Below are 18998 nucleotides of genomic sequence, written 5' to 3'. Positions count from 1 at the left end.
AAGATATAATTACACCTCTTCTATAGAGATAAACTGTATCTACAACCTTACTCACTGGTGCCCTGTTTCAAATTATGGCCCCATACCCCTAAACAACACAGAAGGGGAATGTGAGTGGTGGAAAGGAAATGTCATATCCACCTGGTCAATCCAATTCAACCCACCTGTGGGATTCTTTGCTGTCGAGTGCAACCCTCTGATGGTACCAGCAGGATCACACACGACCATCTTGTTAAAAATATCATAGAGCTTTATACGCTTAATTATCAACATAATGGTCTGCTGTCCCCTAATTATTCAAGTACTAACAACAGTTATGTCCTTCAAGGACTGTCCGCTCTTAACAACTGTGAGACAGACATCCAGGTCTGCATCCCTGAAGGGTTTGTTTTCCTCTGCAGACACCCAAACCAATATGTGTTATGGAATTATGGCCAGGCCCTGTCCTTTTTCCAACCAAGCTATGGCCTATAAATGCATTGATAATGTCCACTGCATAGGAGAGTACACTCTAGGGGCTATAGGAATATGAGGGATTTTTTTTAATCTATACCAGGACCACTCCAGCTCACCACTGAACCCAGAGAGCACTAGGAATGATCTCAGCAGGGGCAGCGCTGGCCACAGGACCGGCAGCTCCATGGGGAGGCTTTACCTATCGTGAAAGAACACCAAGTAATCTCACCAGACAGCTTGGTTATATGATGGAACAGACAGGTCAGGCCTTAACAGGACATAAGACCTCTCTTCTTTCTTTGGCTAATGTAGTTCTTGACAGTCGTCTAACTCTTGACTATCTTCTGGCAGAACAAGGTGGAGTTTGTACAATAACTAATACTTCTGCTGCACCTGGATCAATGCAACAGGACAGGTAGAAGTTAATATTAAGGAAATATACACCCAAGCAGAATGGCTTCACAGTTTTGGCAGGGGCGATATTGCCTCAACTGTCTGGTCAACAGTTAAGGAAGCCCTCCCAAAGTTAATCTGGTTCCTTCCCTTCCTAGGCCCTTTAGTGGCTATTGTTCTCTTTTTTGGCCCTTGTTTCTTTAAGCTTTTGGTTAAGTTTGTGTCTTCTAGGCTCCAACAATTTCAAGTAAGGCTCATGATGGCTCAAGGAATTCAACCCATTCCAGCAGAGGGCAGCCCAAATCCTACAGGTCCTTGGAACAGTCAGCGAGGGACTTCTACACCTCTAGGTTAGGGTAGGGTCTGTGGCCCCTGTCCAGCAGGAAGAAATTTCAGGAGACCTTTGGCTCCTTTAACATAGGAGATAGATGGGCCCCAGGCTGAGCAGTTGGAGCTTGCCAGGCTGAGCAACTAGAGCTACCCCTGACATATCAAGAAAAAGTTGAGCCTACCCGGGCTCTTTGGTGGGGCTAATAGCGGATTCTGGGAGGGCTCATGCCAAGGAGTACTTCCCAAACTTCTGCTGCCAGTGTCCTTGTCCCCATGGTGAGCCACAGCCACCCCCCACCTCTGCAGGAGACCCTCCAACACTAACAGGATGCCTTTGGCTACAAGTGAGAGAGAATTCTGGACTCAGCTAATTTAAAACAATGAGGAAGGGACTTCCCTGGTGGCACAGTGCTTAAGAATCCGCCTGCCAATGCAGGGGACATGGGTTCGATCCCTGGTCCGGGAAGATCCCACATGCCACGGAACAACTAAGCCCGTGTGCCACAACTACTGAGCCTGTGCTCTAGAGCCCGTGAGCCACAACTACTGAGCCCGCGTGCCTAGAGCCCGTGCTCCACAACGAGAAGCCACCGCAATGAGAAGCCCACGGACCGCAACGAAGCGTAGCCCCCGCTCGCCGCAACTAGAGAAAGCCCGCGTGCAGCAACGAAGACCCAACACAGCCAAAAAGAAATAAATTTTAAAATAATAATAATAAAAAAATTTAAAAAGAAAAAGTTAACAGCAGGAGCAGAGAGGAACTAAGCTCTGCTGGAGTAAAAAAATAAGATGACCACATCTTTCATTCTTGAGGCCTAGAATGCTCCCCAACTGCACATGCACAGAAAAGTTTCCTCAGGGGTCAAAAGGAGAGGGGGCACTAGCCCATAATATGTCTCATCAACCTCCCAGAGACCCTCCCACTGGAATCCATCTTGGCTAAAAGATGCGTGTGCACATCGGGGATAGCCTTGAGTCAGTTCAGAGATGGGCAACGAGCAAGGCAATTGGCCAAAGGGAACAAAGGAAACTGCCCCTACATAAATGATTAAGCCACCCCTTTAGTGCGCTCCTCATTAGCAAGGACACCCACACTCTTCTCTGAGTGTGTCGCTCCACTTTGCTTCTGTCCTAAATAAACGGCTTCTTTGTGTGCTCTCCCACACATACTGTGCTTCTAATAAACTCCGTGCCTATTTTACAGCCTCAAAGTCACTTCGTAAAATACTTTTTTCAAAGAAGACAAGAGCCAGGGCTCTGCTTCTAGCCACTAGTCCCTGGTGGTCTAGCAGTTAGGATTCCTGGTTTTCACCCAGGTGGCCCAGGTTTGAGTCTCCGGTAGGGAACTAAGATCTCACTTCAAGCCGCCACACACTGCTGTCACCCCGAGATCACTTTAACCCTTATGAATAAGGGGTGTAGAATCCCTCAGGTGTATATTTTTGTTAATCTCAGGGTTAAAGTTTGACATGTTTCTCTATTTTTAGAATGGAAGGTCTGGACCTGTTGGTCCCAGGTCTCCTTTTTGGACCAAAAAGTCTTAGTCACAGATTTACAACAGTAGGGAAGACAACAAAACACTAGATGAAATATAGCATAAATCAGTATGACTGAAAAGAGAAGGGTTATGAGAAAATGAAAACCTCCCACCAGAAAGTTTTTATACCTTGCGGGATCCAAGAGAACAAACTAGAGGACCAGTTTTCAATTTCCCTGCCCATATTGAATAGTGAGGATTGTTGGTTAATTGTACTACTTTTGGGTTTTGAACTGCTTCTATGATATGTAAAATCTCAGCCCCATATTTTACAGGGGATTTTTTTGCATTTGAAAGTCCTCTTTTTTCTTTTTTTTTTTTTTTCAGAAAGCCGCATGGGCATGTAAAACAAGGAAGCCTGTGTATATATTGACAATTTTTCCTTCCCCTAAACTTACGGTTCAGGTTAGAGCTATCAGTTCAGCTCTCCGGGCCAAAGTGTTGGGTAGCAAAGGTTTTGCTTCTATAACACTAGGGGGGCTCACAATAGCATACTCTGCTCTCCTGGCTCCATCTTTAATGAAACTACTGCCATCAGTAAACCATTCTTCCTCAGGGTTTTCTATGGCCTGCTCTGTTAGATCAGGCCTACAGGCATAAACCTGGTTGAGGGTTTCGAGGCAGGAATATGTTAGTTTTGGGCTTTCATCAGGCATCAGTGTAGCCGAGTTGAGGGTGTGGCAAGTTTCGAGGGTTACCTCTAAGGAGTCAAGGAGTAAAGACTGGTATTTAGTAAGGCAGCCTCCAGTTAGCCAATGGTAGCCTTTAATCTCCAGAATCCCTTGTACTTGATGAGGGGTCTGGACTTCCAGGGGCTGTCCAAAGGTGAGCTTGTTAGTTTCTTCCACTAATAAAGCAGTGGCAGCTACTGCCTGGAGGCAACCAGGCCAACCTCAGGCCATGGAATCTAGTTGTTTGGAAAAATAGCCTATATAGGCTGAGGAACTTCTCCTAGCTTCTGTATAAGGACCCCCAGAGCTACCCCCTTGCTTTTCAGCCACCTACAAAATGAATGGCTTTTTTAAACTGGGGAGGTGTGCTCATCCCTTCTTACAAGAACACCATAATCACAACTAACTGCTGAACAACCAATGACAAAAAAACGCTGGAACCTACCAAAAAGATACCCTACGTCCAAGACAACGAAGAAGCCACAATGAGATGGTAGGAGAGCCACAATCATGATAAAATCAAATCCCATACCTTCCAGGAGAGTGACCCACATCTGGAAAACAATTATACCACAGAAGTTCTCCCACCGGAGTGAAAGTTCTGAGCCCCACGTCAGGCTTCCCAGCGCGGAGGTCCAACAATGGGAAGAGGAGTCCCCAGAGAATCTGGTTTTGGAGGGCAGTGGGATTTGATTGCAGGACTTCCAAAGGACTGGGAGAAACAGAAACTCCACTCTTGGAGGGCACACACAAAGTCTCAGGTGCATCAGGACCCAGGGGAAAAAGCAGTGACTGCATAGGAGACTGGGCCAGACCTACCTGCTAGTATTGGAGGGTCTCCTGAAGAGGCAGGGGGTGACTGTGGCTCACTGCAGGGACAAAGACACTGGCAGCAGCAGTTCTGGGAAGTACTCATTGGCGTGAGCCCTCCTGGAGGCCACCATCAGCCCGACCAAACAGCCTGTAGGCTCCAGTGCTAGGTTGTGTCAGGCCAAACAACCAACATAGCCCCACCCATCAGCAGACAAGCAGATTAAAGTTTTACTGAGTACAACCCTGCCCACCGGAGGGACAAGACCCAGCTCCACCCACCACCAGTCCCTCCCTTCAGGAAGCTTGCACAAGCCTCTTAGATGGCCTCATCCACAGAGGGCAGACAGCAGAAGCAAGAAGAACTACAATCCTGCAGCCTGTGGAACGGAAACCATAATCACAGAAAGTTAGACAAAATGAAATGGCAGAGGAATATGTCCCAGATGAAGGAACAAGATAAAACCCCAGAAAAACAACTAAGTGAAGTGGAGACAGGTAACCTTCCAGAAAAAGAATTCAGAATAATTATAGTGAACATGATCCAGGATCTCGGAAAAAGAATGGAAGGATCAAGAAGATGCAAGAAATGTTTAAAAAAGACCTAGAAGAACTAAAGAACAAACAGAGATGAACAATACAATAAGTGAAATGAAAAATACACCAGAAGGAATCAATAGCAGAATAACTGAGGCAGAAGAATGAATAAGTGACCTGAAAAACAGAATGGTAGATCACTGCCACAGAACAGAATAAAGAAAAAAGAATGAAAAGGAATGAAGACAGTCTAAGAGACTAGAAGGAATCAATAGCAGAATAACTGAGGCAAAAAACGGATAAGTGACCTGGAAAACAGAATGGTGGAAATCACTGCCGCAGAACAGAATAAAGAAAAAAGAATGAAAAGAAATGAAGACAGTCTAAGAGACCTCTGGGACAACATTAAACACACCAACATTCACATTATAGGCGTCCCAGAAGGAGAAGATAGAGAGAAAGGACCTGAGAAAATATTTGAAGAGATAACAGCTGAAAACTTCCCTAACATGGGAAAGGAAACAGTCACCCAAGTCCAGGAAGTGCAGAGAGCCCCAGGCAGGATAAACCCAAGAAGGAACATGCCGAGACACATAGTAATCAAATTGACAAAAATTAAAGACAAAGAAAAAAATATTAAAAGCAACAAGGGATAAACGACAAACAACATACAAGGGAACTCCCATAAGGTTATCAGCTGATTTTTCAGCAGAAACTCTGCAGGCCAGAAGGGAGTGGCATGATATATTTAAAGTAATAAAAGGAAAGAACCTACAACTAAGAATACTCTGCCCAGCAAGGCTCTCATTCAAATCTGATGGAGAAATCAAAAGCTTTACAGACAAACAAGAGATAAGAGAATTCAGCACCACCAGACCAGCTTTGTAACAGATGCTAAAGGAACTTCTCTAGGTGGGAAAGAGACCAGAAACTTAAAACAACCTTGTACATATATAGACTGCTATATCAAAACCTCATGGGAACAGCAAACCCAAAAACTACAATAGATACCCACACACAAAAGGAAAAGCAAGGTGGTCCAGTGGTTAAGACTCTGCGTTCCCAATGCAGGGGTCACAGGTTCGATCCCTGGTTGGGGAACTAAGATCCTGCACAGCGTGGCCAAAAAACAAAACAGAATAAAACAAAAAAACCCAACCAAACAAACAAAACCCATAAGATACAGCAAAAGCAGTTCTAAGAGGGAAGTTTATAGCAATACAATCCTACCTCAAGAAACAAGAAAAATATCAAATAAACAACCTAACTGTACACCTGAAGCAACTAGAGAAAGAAGAACAAACATAACCTAAAGTTAGTAGAAGGAAGGAAATCATAAAGATCAGAGAAGAAATAAATGAAATAGAGAAGAAGAAAACAATAGCAAAGATCAATGAAACTGGGCTTCCCTGGTGGCGCAGTGGTTGAGAATCTGCCTGCCAATGCAGGGGACACGGGTTCGAGCCCTGGTCTGGGAAGATCCCACATGCCACGGAGCACCTAGGCCCGTGAGCCACAATTACTGAGCCTGCGCGTCTGGAGCCTGTGCTCCCCAACAAGAGAGGCTGCGATAGTGAGAGGCCCGCGCATCGCGATGAAGAGTGGCCCCCGCTTGCCGCAACTAGAGAAAGCCCTCGCACAGAAACGAAGACCCAACACAGCCAAAAATAAATAATAAATAAATAATAAATAAATTTTTTTAAAAAGTTGTGCTCTAAGATTTAAAAAAAAAAAAAAGATCAATGAAACTAAAAGCTGGTTCTTTGAAAAGATAAACAAAATTGATAAACCTTTAGCCAGACTCATCAAGAAAAAAAGGGAGAGGACTCAAATCAATAAAATTAGAAATGAAAAAGGAAAAGTTAAAACTGACTCCACAGAAATACAAAGGATGGAGACTTCCCTGGTGGTCCACTGGCTAAGACTCCGCGCTCCCAGTGCAGGGGGCCTGGGTTCGATCCCTGGTCAGGGAACTAGATCCCACATGCTGCAACTAACAGTTCACATGCCAGGGCTTCCCTGGTGGTGTAGTGCTTAAGAATCCTCCTGCCAATGCAGGAGACACGGGTTCGATCCCTGGTCCAGGAAGATCCCACACGCCGCAGAGCAACTAAGCCCGTGCACCACAATTACTGAGCCTGCACTCTAGAGCCCGCAAGCCACAACTACTGAGCCCGAATGCCACAACTACCGAAGTCCACGTACCTAGAGCCCATGCTCCACAACAAGAGAAGCCACCTCAATGAGAAGCCCGCACACCACAAAGAACAGTAGCTCCCGCTCTCCGCAACTAGAGAAAGCCCGTGCACAGCAATGAAGACCCAACGCAGCCAAAAATTAATTACTTTAAAAAAAGAGTTCACATGCCACAACTAAAGATCCCTCATGCCACAACTAAAGATCCCACGTGCCACAACAAAGATCCCGCCTGTGGCAATGAAGATCCCATGTGCTGCAACTAAGACCTGGTGCAGTCAAATAAATGAATATTTTAAAAAATAAATGCCATTTGGCTTTCTTTAGGAAAAAAAGGAAATACAAAGGATCATAAGAGACTACTACAAGCAACTGTATGCCAATAAAATGAACAACCTGGAAGAAATGGACAAATTCTTAGAAAGGTACAATCTCCCAAGACTGAACCAGGAAGAAATAGAAAATATGAACAGACCAATCACAAGCACTGAAATTGAAACTGTGATTAAAGAACTCCCAACAAACAGAAGTCCAGGACCTGATGGCTTCACAGGCGAATTCTATCAAACATTTAGAGAAGACCTAGCACCTATCCTTCTGAAACAGTTCCAGAAAATTGCAGAGGAAGGAAAACTCCCAATCTCATTCTATGAGGCCACCATCACCCTGATACCAAAACCAGACAAAGACACCACAAAAACGAAAATTACAGGCCAATATCACTAATGAATATAGATGCAAAAATCCTCAACAAAGGGACTTCCCTGGTGGTCCAGTGGTTAAGAGTCCGCCTTCCAATGCAGGGGACATAGGTTCGATCCCTGGTCAGGGAAATAAGATCCCACATGCCACCGGGCAACTAAGCCTGCACACTGCAACTACTGAGCCTGTGCGCCACAACTAGAGAGCACGTGCTGCAACTACTGGGCCCACGTGCTACAATGAAGAGCCCGTGCGGCGCAACAAAAGATCCCACGTGCCACAAATAAGACCCAACGCGCCCAAAAATAAATAAATAAATAAATAGATAGATAGATAAATAAATAAATATTTTTAAAAAATCCTCAACAAAATACTAGCAATCCGAATCCAACAACACGTTAAAAGGATCATACCCCGTGATCAAGTGGGATTTATCCGAGGGATGCAAGAATTTTCCAATATCTGCAAATCAGTCTGTGTGATACGTGACATTAACAAATTGAAGAATAAAAAAACCATATGATCATCTCAATAGATGCAGAAAAAGCTTTTGACAAAATTCAACACCCATTTATGACAAAAGCTCTACAGAAAGTGGGCAAAGAGGGAACATACCTCAACATAATAAAGGCCACATACGACAAACCTAAACCTAACATCATACTCAACGGTGAAAAGCTGAAATCATTTCCTCTAAGATCAGGAACAAGAAAAGGATGTCCACTTTCACCACTTTTATTCAACATAGTTTTGGAAGTCCTAGCTATGGCAATCAGAAAAGAAAAAGGGGGCTTCCCTGGTGGCACAGTGGTTGACAGTCTGCCCGCCAATGCGGGGGACACGGGTTCGAGCCCTGGTCTGGGAGGATCCCACATGCCGCGGAGCAACTGGGCTCGTGAGCCATGGCTGCTGAGCCTGCGCGTCTGGAGCCTGTGCTCCGCAACAAGAGAGGCCGCGATAGTGAGAGGCCCACGCAATGCGATGAGGAGTGGCCCCCGCTCGCCACCACTAGAGAGGGCCCTCGCACAGAAACGAAGACCCAACACAGCCAAAAATAAATAAATAAATTAAAAAAAAAAAAAGAAAAGAAAAAGAAATAAACGGAATCCAAATTGGAAAAGAAGTTAAACTGTCACTGTTTGCAGATGACATGACACTATACATAGAAAATCCTAAAGACACTACCAGAAAACTACTAGAGTTCATCAATGAATTTGGTAAAGTTGCACGTTACAAAATCAATACACAGAAATCTGCTGCATTTCTATACACTAGCAACGAAAGATCAGAAAGAGAAATTCAAGAAACAATCCCATTTAACATCACATCAAAAAGAATAAAATACCTAGGAATAAACCTACCTAGGGAGGCAATAGACCTGTACTCCAAAAACTATAAGACGCTGATGAAAGAGATTGAAGACAACACAAACAGATGGAAAGATATACCATGTTCTTGGATTGGAAAAATCGATATTGTCAAAATGACTATACTACCCAAGGCAATCTACGGATTCAATGCAATCCCTATCAAATTACCAATGGCATTTTTCACAGAACTAAAACAAAAAATCTTAAAATCTGTATGGAGACACAAAAGACCCCGAATAGCCAAAGCAATCCTGAGAAAGAAAAATGGAGCTGGAGGAATCAGGCTCCCTGACTTCAGACTATACTACAAAGCTATAGTCATCAAAACAGTATGGTACTGGCACAGAAACAGAAATATAGATCAATGGAACAGGATAGAAAGCCCATAAATAAACCCACACAAGTATGGTCAATTAATCTACGACAAAGAAGGCAAGACTATACAATGGTGGAAAGATAATCTCTTCAATAAACAGTGCTGGGAAAACTGGACAGCTACATGTAAAAAAAAAAAGAAATTAAAACTTTTTTAAAATTTTATTTTATTTATTTTATTTATTTTATTTATTTTTGGGTCTTCATTGCTGCACGTGGACTTTCTCTAGTTGAGGCGAGCGGGGGCTACTCTTCGTTGTGGTGCACAGGCTTCTCACTGTGGTGGCTTCTCTTGTTGGGAGCACGGGCTCTAGGCGCGTGGGCTTCAGTAGTTGTGGAAAGTGGGCTCAGTTGATGTGGTTCACGGGCTCCAGAGCACAGGCTCAGTAGTTGTGGCACACAGGCTTAGTTGCTCCATGGCATGTGGGATCTTCCTGGACCAGGGCTCAAACCCATGTCTCCTGCCTTGGCAGGCAGATTCTTAACCACTGCACCACCAGGGAAGTCCCAAAATTAGAACATTCTTAACACCATACAAAAAAATAAGCTCAAAATGGATTAAAGACCTAAATGTGAGACCAGGCACTATAAAATTCTTAGAGGAAAACAGGCAGAACACTCTCTGACATAAATCGCAGCAGTATCTTTTTCTATCCATCTCCCAGAGCAATGGAAATAAAACAACAGTAAACATATGGGACATAATTAACCTCAAAAGTTTTTGAACAGCAAAGGAAACCATAAACTAAACAAAAAGACAACCCATAGAATGGGAGAAAATATTAGCAAATGATGTGACTGACAAGGGATTAGTCTCCAAAGTTTACAAACAGCTCATGCAGCTCAATAGCATCAAAACAAACAACCCAATCAAAAAATGGGCCGAAGAACTAAATAGACATTTCTCCAGAGAAGACATACAGATGGCCAAGAGGCACATGAAAAGATGTTCAACATGGCTAATTATTAGAGAAATGCAAATCAAAACTACATTGAGATATCACCTCACACTAGTCAGAATCACCATCATCAAAAAATCCGCAAACGGATGGATCTAGAGACTGTCATACAGAGTGAAGTAAGTCAGAAAGAGAAAAACAAATATCGTATATTAACGCATGTATGTGGAACCTAGAAAAATGGTACAGATGAGCCGGTTTGCCAGGCAGAAGTTGAGACACAGATGTAGAGAACAGACATATGGACACCAAGGGGGGAAAACCGCAGTGGGGTGGGGATGGTGGTGTGCTGAATTGGGCGATTGGGATTGACATGTATACACTGATGTGTATAAAATTGATGACTAATAAGAACCTGCAGTATAAGAAAACAAACAAACAAAACAACTAATACTAAACTTTCATTGGGTTATTTGTATGGAAATATGTTAATATAAATGTTTCAGACATTACATGAAATTTCTAAAAATCTTATATGTTCTGGTATAATGTTATAAGTCATAATCCTAGTTATTACTTTAAAATGTATATCTCAGAAATAACTAATTTTCTTGTCAATTGCATTATTATGAACTTTCATCAAATCTTTAACCATGGTCATTTTAAAGTCTTTTGTCATTTACAGACAGTTCTGGGTGTACTCTGATGCTTTTGCAAAAATGTTCCTATAAAAGGGTTTCATCTTCAAGGAATTCATGGAAAAGACTCTGGCAAGTACAGGTTTCTGGTAACTGACTACACTGCTGAACTGAATGAATAAGCATTTACAGAACTCTAATGAAAAACTGATGAACTCATAAAAGTGCTAACAAAAGATCAAGATGAAAAAAAATTAATTACATGGGACTGAGTGAACTGATGAGGATGAGTATAATTTTTGTGACTTTCTGTTTGAATTAAAAAAAAAAATCCCACAAGGACTCAGAGGCAAAGAATATACAAATCAATTTTCACTGCAAAGGAAAGGAGCTGTTACAGTGGAGGATTACTGGACTGAATGTCAATATTATGACATAGTATGAGTGTGTTTCATGTTTGGTAATTGCAATCATTGTTGCTTTTGTTGTGGTCATCCATGTACAATGCTTGGTGTCAGTCTATTTATCTCTTGTAAAAATAAAATACAGTGTGTGTGTGTGAAAAAAAAAAAAATCCACAAACAATAAATGCTGGAGAGGGTGTGGAGAAAAAGGAACCCTCCTACACTGCTGGTGAGAATGTAAATTGGTACAGCCACTATGGAGAACAGTATGGAGGTTCCCTAAAAAACTAAAAATAGAGCTGCCATATGATCCTGCAATCCCACTCCTGGGCATATATCTGGAGAAAAACATGGTCCGAAAGGATACATGCTCCTCAATGTTCAATGCAGCACTATTTACAATAGCCAAGACATGGAAGCAACCTACTGTCCACTGACAGAGGAATGGATAAAGAAGATGTGGTACATATATACATTGGAATATTACTCAGCCATTAAAAAGAATGAAATAATGTCATTTGCAGCAACATGGATGGACCTAGAGACTGTCTACTGGGTGAAGTCGGACAGACAAAGTGAAATATCATATGAGGGCTTCCCTGGTGGCGCAGTGGTTGGGAGTCCGCCTGCCAATGCAGGGGACACGGGTTCGAGCCCTGGCCCGGGAGGATCCCACGTGCTGCAGAGCAACTGGGCCCATGCGCCACAGCTGCTGAGCCTGCGCTCTAGAGCTCGCGTGCCACAGCTGCTGAGCCCGCGTGCCACGGCTGCTGAGGCCCGCGCGCCTAGAGTCCGTGCTCCACAACAAGAGAAGCCACCGCACTGCAACGAAGAGTAGCCCCCACTCGCCACGGCCGGGGAGGGCCCACGCACAGCAACAAAGACCCAATGCAGCCAAAAATAAAAAATAAAATAAAACAAAAAAATATATATATATGATATTGCTTATATGCAGAATCTTAAAAAAATGATACAAATGAACTTATTTACAAAACACAAACAGACTCACAGACTTAGAGAACAAACTTATGGTTGGGGCGGGAGGGTGGCGGGAAGGGATAGTTAGGAAGTCTGGGATTGACATGTACACACTGCTATATTTAAAATGGATAACCAACAAGGACTTACTGTACAGCACAGGGAACTGTGCTCAATATTATGTAACAACCTAAATGGGAAAGAATTTGACAAGGATAGATACATGTATATGTATAACTGAATCACTTTGCTGTACACCTGAAACTAACACAACATTGTTAAACAACTATACTCCAATATAAAATGAAAAGTTAAATAAATAAATAAATAAATAATGGAGACCCAGAGCAAGAGCTCTGGTGAGGCCCTGTTTGATATTATTAAGAGACTTTTCTTGTTCCCCAGTCCAAAGTAATGGTTCTGTATCTGGGCCTTCAGTGGCTTCACATAGAGGCTTAGCCATTATCCCAAATCCTGGAATCCAAATTCTGCAAAATCCTGCCATGCCTAAGAGTGTATGAAGATGTTTCTTTGTCTTTGGGGCACTTCGGCTTAATATAGTTTGTTTTCTATCTGGAGATAACTGTCTACTTCCAGGATTTATAATATATCCCAGATATTTAAGTTGTTGCTTTGAGATTTGTGCCTTTTTGTGGGAGACCCTGCAGCCCTGGGCCCCAAGGAAATTAAGGACTTCGACGGTATTCCGATCTGAGGCCTCCATGGTAGGGCTGCATATTAATATATCATCCACATACTGTAGAACAGCTCCTTTTAGGTGTATTTCCCTTAGTTCTTTTCTTAGGGCCTGGGAGAACAAGTGCGGGCTGTCCCGAAACCCCTGAGGCAACACTGTCAAGGTATATTGTTGCATTTGGCCCAAGTGGGGGTTAGTCCACTTGAAGGCAAACAGATACTGTGATGAGGAATGAACTGGGATGAAAAAAAAGACATCCTTGAGGTCAAGCACAGTAAACCATTTTGCATCCCCCAGAACCTGGAATAATATAAGGACTGGCCACAGGGGATGTATAGGGACCACTGCATCATTGACTGCTCTAAGGCCTTGTGCCATTCATTATTCCTCAATTAACTTAACAACTGGCAGAACAGGGGCATTGCATGGAGACTGACAGGGCACTAAGAGGCCATGGTTTAAGAATTTATCTATGAGGGGTTGCAAACCCTTTTTTGCTTCCAACTTTACAGGGTAATGTCTCTTGTTAGGATAAGCGACTTCTGGCTTAAGGCTAATTTTAACAGGTTGGGCATTTATAGCCTTCCCAGGGATTCCTTTGTCCCAAACTGCAGGGTTTACTGTGTGTAGAATATGGCTGGGAATAAGCCGTTGTTCTTCCAGCTGATTTGTCTTAGCCAGAGTCAAGAAAAGGGGCTGCTCGGGGTCTCCTAATTATAACATGGCTCCAAGGGAGCCCAGAAGGTCTCTCCCCAGTAGTGGGGTAGGACACTCGGGCACAACTAAAAAGCCATGTGAGATCAAACACTATTCAGATTGGCAAGTGAGAGGCCCAGTGAAGTAATGGGTATAAGGCTTTCCATCGACACCGATCACTGCACAGCTTTCAGAGAAGAGAGGCCCAGCGTGAGAGAGCAGGACAGAGTAGGTGGCTCCTGTATCAATTAAAAAATGGATTTTCTTACCTGCCACATCAAAGACCACCCAGGTCTCCTTGATGGAGATGGACATCTCACGTGGGGGGAACCGCCAGAATCCCCAGGCTGCCTCAGTCACGTAGCATGGCCACCTCAGGAACGGGAGTCCCCCACCCCTTTGGGAATAGGGAAGGTCCCACTTCCTATGACCTGTTCGTTTGCAGACTGGGCATGGACCAGGGGACTCTTTCTGGTATCTGTGGGCCCAGTGGCCAGTTGACTTGCATTTGAAGCATTCCCCCTTGCTAGTTTTACCTCCAGATGAATGGTTAGACTTCCTTGGCTCCCTTGGGTTGTCCTGAGGTTGTAAGGCATGGCTGACAGCAACGGCCATCAGTTTAGCATGAGCACTAGCCTGCCTGTTTTCACACTGGTTCTCTCTTCCTCCTCAGCTTGATCTCGATTATTAAATACCCCAAAGGCCAGCTCTAGGAGTTGGGGCATAGGGGTTTGTGGGCATAATATCAGTGTCAGACTGGCTGATAAAATGCTGTCCCAGCAGGGATTGACACTCAGAAGTGGAGGGATCGATGTTAGGAAATTTTCTAAAAACCTTCATAAGCTATCCCCGAAAGAGGACTGGATTTTCTTTTTCTTCTTGGGTCACTCCTTTAACCTTTTCATAGTTAACTGGCTTTTTGATACACTTTCTCATCCTCTCTAATACACATTGGATGATGTGGTTCCTGGCTTCTGGTCCCTCTGGGGAATTATATTCCCAACAGGGCTCCTGGCTTAGAAGAGGATCCACCCATGATAAGTAACCTGCAACTGAGAAAGCATTCCTAGAAATGAAGTCCGGCATCCCAGAGACATTTACCAGGAGGCTTTTGTCGGAAGGGGGTCAGAGTGTCCTCCAAATTCCCTTCTTACCTAATGGGATTTCGAGCGTCCTCTACTCTCCCATTGCCTAACCCGATGTTTCTGGTCAACCCAGTCCCTTGCACAAGGGGTGGGGGGTGGGGGTGGGCAGGACATCTGTATCAGTGCGCTGCCAGGGCTCTCCTTGAGGGGATCTGTTATCTATAAAGCTTATGCCTTATAATAAGTTTCCTTATGCGAGGGTGTATTCCTCAAGATTGACCGTCTACAAAGTTTATAGTGAGGGCTTCTCGGCAACAGCCAGTCCAAAAGGCTGTCTGTAGCAGTGTATGGGCTGCCAAGGCCTGAAGTGAAGGGGGTCCTAGAGGCGCAAAAAAGGAGCTCCTGGAGGAATTGAAGTTGGGCGCAGTGGAAAAAGCCACAGGGGTCAGGACCTCAGGGTCTAGAGGTGGGAGTATTCCCACAGGGGATTTCTGGACATAGAATAAGGTGAGAGACCAGACCGTAGAAGAACCCAAAACCCTCTCCCCTCTCTGCTTGGCGGCTATGATAAAATTGGGAAGAGCCTGATGATTCCATCTGACACAGGCAACAGTAAGTCTAGACAGTCTTTCCCGTGTAATTTAACATACCAAATGAACCCAGTTAGTTTAGGATCTGTCTTTGGGATGCTCCCAGGGCCCTTTGAAGCACCCCAAAGTTAGCTGGAGGTCAAAAGAACTTTAATTAGAATTTGATATTTGGGAAGTCTGTCAAAAATTTCAAAAAGTTTTTTTTGGCTATGCTGCACGGCTTGTGGGATCTTACTTCCCCAACCAGGGATTGAACCCGTGCCCCCTGCAGTGGAAGCATGCAGCCCTAACCACTGGACCATCAAGGAATTCCCTCAAAACGCTTTAAAACACCTGGTCAGATAGGATCATAGGTCGTTGTGAAACAATACTTACTCCTTGAGCTAAGGTGAAAAAAGGATTTCAAAAGTAAATACAGGGACTTATTATTTCACCGTTGGTGGCGCAGTGGTTGAGAATCCTCCTGCCAATGCAGGGGACATGGGTTCGAGCCCTGGTCCAGGAAGATCCCACATGCCGTGGAGCAACTAAGCCTGTGAGCCACAACTACTGAGCCTGCGATCTAGAGCCCACGAGCCACAACTACTGAGCCCACGCACCTAGAGACCATGCTCCGCAACAAGAGAAGCCACTGCAATGAGAAGCCTGCGCACAGCAACCAAGAGTAGCCCCCGCTCACTGCAACTAGAGAAAACCCGTGTGCAGCAATGAAGACCCAATGCAGCCAAAAATAAATAAATAAATAAATGTATTTTTTAAAAAAAGTAAATACAGACCACTTAAAGGCACCGAAACTCACACAATCTTTTATCAAAAGCAGAATTCCAGGAAAACTGTTCTCTTATGAGAGAAACTAAATCCAGTCCTGCATCAGCCTACTCTTAATAAAATCCATTTACCTAGTCAAATTTAATCCAACCTTAGAAAATCTTGACCATACACAAAACTCTTTTTTCCCAGTGTTCCTTTTCCACAAACCTTTTGCAACTTCCTGTAGTCATATTATTTTGTCCCTTATTCTTTTCCCATTCAGAAACAACCAGCTCTAGGACAAAATCACCCTTTTCTTTTAACAAAGTATATTTCCATTCCTCATACCTTCTTTTACTGAAAACGCACATCCTACTTTCCTTAAGCAACCATGAACTGTCTTTACATTAGCATTCCCTGATTGGAATATCCCATAACCATAACCTCTAGAAACATGCAACTTCCCAAAGCACTATTTTTTTGCTCAGTGTGGTATGTGGTACAAGACGTGTTTAATAAAGCCAAACATCTTTAGTTTCCCCCTCATAAGAAGACAAAAGTTGTAAAGTTGTAAATTTAGATCTGTTTAGCAATTAATGTGCCAATAGTTCATCTTATTTGAAATGGCCTGGATACTCAATGAATTCCTATCATTTAACTTAATATTGCTTCAAGTTACCAAAATGTGGAGAGACTATTTTAGATGGATATTTCCAAAACATAATTATTCCTATAGAGTTTACCAAAAAGCTCTTACCTCAGTAACATTTACTTAAAAATGTAACCATATCAGGTTATTTTCCCTGTTGACAAATTTTATAACAGAAACAATATGCATTTATTGACTTCCAGTAACCCTAGGAACAATGAAAATATTATATTATCCTTAATGTCGATGACTCTAAAGACAGGTCTGTATTAATTAAGCCCACAACCTTAAACTAGCTCTAATACCAGATATTAATTTAATATTGAATATTTCCCAGATCACATGAACGTGGAATGTATTCTGGCGAGTTTTATATTTCTGAGAATGTATATACGCGCTCAGTTTCCTTTAAGCCAATTAAATACAGCTCATTTACAAGTTAATTTTTACATAAAGAGAGCCAGACCCAGAGATCTCATAGCTTTCCCACTTGAATTTAAAAAGGTCTCTTTTTTTTCCTCAGTCTGGGGGACTACAGATGGATCAGATAGTTCCTGAGAGCCCAGGCTGACTAGTTACATTGCAAAGGCAGAGAAGAGAAATGCAAGCTCCTCTCTTTTTTATTCTTTTTAAAATCCCACTAAGTAACCCAAGGCTGGAGTCTCAGGCAATGTGAGCTGTGTTTGTATTTCAAGGCTTAAGTGCTCCACAGGGCCCACAATTTCAGCAGAGACTTGCAGGAGCGGTTGGACAGACAAAACTACATAAGACAAAGATCCTTTTACTCGACATGTACGACCGACAAAAACTTGACACAAACAAGAACTTTTCAGGATAAAGGGGATGGGAGTGCAGGTGTAAGGATCAAGGGAGAGGTAAAGGGAGGAGAGAAAGACAAAAAAAAGAGACAGCAGGAAAATAAAGGTGAGAATACTGGGACAATAGGACTTCCAGCCACTACAAGATATGAATTTGAATTCTATCACTGCCATAAATCTCCCATCAGGGAGAGCCCACTGGACCAAGGTCTGCACGGTGTGAGGCAAGCCTCTCCCACCTCTGCTTGTCACCCATTGCCGGCCAGAGGGAGCATGGTCTCACTTACTGAGAGGAGTGATACTGTAGCTGCCCAATATCCACTCTCTACAAAAGATAAGACAGAGGAGCAAGAAAGGACAGAGAAAGAAGAAGTACAGAGATATCAGCAGAGGGAAAGGGACAAACGGGAGGGGGAATGCGTTGCATGAATGAAGGTACTGAGGCCCCCAGGGGCCAGAAAGGCAGACTTACCAAATGTGGTGACGAGGTGAGGTTCAGGCGATCTCTTGTCACCCACGGGGAAGCTGCTTTCAGTGGTCCCAGAGGTGCCCAGATCCTCTCCCGGGAAGAGGGAGAGGTCCCATGTTGGGTGCCATAAATCTGTTACTGGTCAGGGTTCTTGACCTTCCTTAATCAATGGAAATTGATGAGGCCAGACAAGAAATTTGGGCAAGGCTTTACTGGGGCCCCTGCTGCAGCAGGAGGGCAGCGAAGAAAACAAGTAACAGGTTCCCTTGCTCGCTCCCGGGTGGGGCAAGCTGGTTCCTTACATGGGGTGAGGTTAGGGGTGTGTCCGGGGGTCGGGCAGGAGGGGTGGCTTAGGTGGTCTGCCCACCCCTTTGGTGGTGTTGAGTGCAGGGGGCATGTGCGGTACCCTGTTTTTGCTCCCGGCTCTTCAGAAGTGGCAGTCAGGTTTTTGGTCTTTTTCTATCTTGCTGTTCAGAATATGCCCGAACTGCCCAAGCACACAGTACTTTTTAGTCCCTTGTAGTTTCTTTATATTTTGTTGGTGGAAGAGATGTTTGTCCAGGTGCAGCAAAGTGTTCCAGGTCCCAGGTCCCAGCTTGTCTCACCTTTATTTGCCTAGACTTCTCAGACCTGGGGCAGGGACCTGAGGGTCCTCAAGTTAATGCGATTGAGGTCCAGATCTGGGTTGCGAGAGTTCACAACGAAAGTGTTACTGAGAAGGGGTTGGGGGACCCCCTCACACGGCCTCCACCACAGAGGACGCGAACTCGCGAAGGCCCCAGCTTTGACCTACCTGAGGCCGGTGCCCAGGGCCGTGAAGTCCGGGACGCACGAGCCCACGCGGGGGCCGCTGTCCGGAGCCAGGAGGGCGGGATCCCGGGCGTTGGTCCCCCACCCCGCCCCCTCGTGGTGCTGGTGGCGGCAGCGGATGATGCGGCTCCTTTAAAT

At 44.2% G+C, this 18998-nt stretch overlaps 2 long non-coding RNA genes across 2 annotated transcripts in view; one reads left to right on the top strand and one right to left on the bottom strand.

Moving 5' to 3' along the window:
* The window catches only part of LOC309656771, a 115051-nt gene that overhangs the window by 25772 nt on the left and 70281 nt on the right, over nucleotides 1–18998 (top strand). The window lies entirely within an intron of this gene.
* On the bottom strand, nucleotides 3017–18981 carry LOC309656763. Its single transcript, XR_014261498.1, has 2 exons — nucleotides 18844–18981; nucleotides 3017–18730 (listed from the first exon to the last, which is right to left on the bottom strand). It is a non-coding gene; the product is annotated as an uncharacterized lncRNA (long non-coding RNA).

This window comes from Balaenoptera physalus, assembly GCF_965194825.1.
Source record: "Balaenoptera physalus genome assembly, chromosome: 3".
Lineage (NCBI taxonomy): Eukaryota > Metazoa > Chordata > Mammalia > Artiodactyla > Balaenopteridae > Balaenoptera > Balaenoptera physalus.
Note: the sequence above shows the minus strand (reverse complement) of the source record. Positions and strands in the feature narration are given on the sequence as shown.